General features: G+C 31.6%; 1 pseudogene; it reads left to right on the forward strand.

Annotated features, from left to right (window-relative positions):
- Positions 1-520: 520 nt before the first annotated feature.
- LOC128577047 (probable G-protein coupled receptor 34) lies at positions 521-1,748 on the forward strand (annotated as a pseudogene).
- Positions 1,749-1,994: the final 246 nt, after the last annotated feature.

Below are 1,994 nucleotides of genomic sequence, written 5' to 3' on the forward strand. Positions count from 1 at the left end.
CATCAAAAAATCAGTTGGACATAATTTGACATTTTGATTTTGGAAAGCTTCCAAATATCAAAGGTTTAAAAGTCTTCCTCAAAATAGGAACACAGGTCACTGTAAAATGATGGCCATTTATTTCACCAAGAGTGGTAGTCATCAAAAGACTTCAAAGGATATACAGGAAATTGTACTTAACCCTTTTAAAGTGTAGGGTTATTTTAATCAACAACTTAATAAAGACAAATAAGAAATTATCTTGATAAAGTATATAATGTGAATAAAATAAACCAGTACCTCGAGTAGGAGAACAAATGATTCTCAGCAATAGCATGAGAAGTTTTTTGACCATAGTAAATACTTCAGATGTATCAAGAAAAGCTAAGTATAAGTTAAGTTCTACTGTTAAAAGTTGTTTTTCTAGACCTTTAATATAAAACATTTAGTGGTAGGCCATAACAACAGAGTTAACAACAGTGGGGCAGGGGGAGGAGCAAAGAAAGTGTTAAAGCAGACGTGTTAACAAAATTCTACTCTGTTATTTTCTTTGGGACTTGTTGGGAACATAAATGCCCTCTATGTGTTTCTGAGTATCCACCACAGAAGCATGAATCCTATGTACTCAATTTTGATATGAGGATAATTCATGACAAGGTTATGGGGGTGGGGAGGAAAAGCAGAGAGAGGGAAGGAGGGGGGGCGGGGCCTTGGTTCATGCCACACCTTCTGGGGGCAAGACATGATTGCAAGAGGGACTTTACCTAAAAATGCAATCAGTGTAACCTAGCTTATTGTACCCTCAATGAATCCCCAACAATAATAAATAAATAAATAAATAAATAAATAAATAAATAAATAAATTCTGTAGTTTCAAATTAAAAAAAAAAGAAATTCCATTCAAATTTACCTACTTAATGTAGCCATTGCAGACCTCCTACTCATTTTCTGCCTTCTTTTCAGAATAATATATCACATTAACCAAAACAAGTGGATGCTAGGTGTGATTCTGTGCAAGATTGTGGGAAAACTATTTTATGTGAACATGCAAATTAGAATTATATTGCTTGGATTCATCAGTTTGGATCACTACCTAAAAATGAACAGTCTATATAACAGCAGAAGGCAATAACAAAGTATATATGTTTGTTGTACAGTAAGGACAGTTGCACTTGCAGGATTTTTAACCATGATTATTTTAAAACTTAAGAAAGGAGTGTGTAATACCACAAAGTGTTTCCAGTATTGAGATAAGCATAATGCAAAAGAAGAAGCAATTTTTATCTTTATCCTGTGGTAATGTTTTGGCTAATTTTCCTGCAAATGATCCTTTCATATATTAAGATTGATAAGAATCTATTTAGGATTTCTAAACAGAGATCAAAATTTCCTAATTTTCATAAATATGCCACTACAGCCCACAATTCCTTTATCAAAATTATCATTTTCACTATAAGTTTTGTTCCCTATCATGCCTTTCAATTTATCTACATTTCTTCATAATTAAATGTGTCATCTTGCTACTGGAAGGAAAATGTTCACAAACCAACGAGATCATGCTAGTTCTCTCATTTTTCAATAGCTGCTTAGATCCAGTCATGTATTTCCTTATGTCCAAAAATATTTGCAAAATAATAAGCCAACTTTTTTTTAGAAAATTTCAACTTGAAGCAAGCAAAAGTTAAAGGACTTCCAAAATTAAACCAGGATACTTCTTTCATGATGCATCTGTGGCCCCCCAATTGCAGTTTATTTCTAAAAGTATTTGAAGCAAACATATAATAGAAATGATGCTGTATATCCTCTCAGTTTTTTTAAGAACTAAATAATGAAACAAAACTCTAACATTTATAAAACTTGGCTCTTCTCAAAGCTCTGTTCATATTTACGGTATGTCTTTTGCTTAATAGTAAACTATTTCAAGGCAAAAAAGGCTTATATTTATCATTATATTTTAAATCTGTATATAAAATCTTTAGAAAATATATCATTAAACTAATGCTTTTTTATTTTAT

Source organism: Nycticebus coucang, chromosome X, assembly GCF_027406575.1.
Source record: "Nycticebus coucang isolate mNycCou1 chromosome X, mNycCou1.pri, whole genome shotgun sequence".
Classification (NCBI taxonomy): Eukaryota; Metazoa; Chordata; class Mammalia; order Primates; family Lorisidae; genus Nycticebus; species Nycticebus coucang.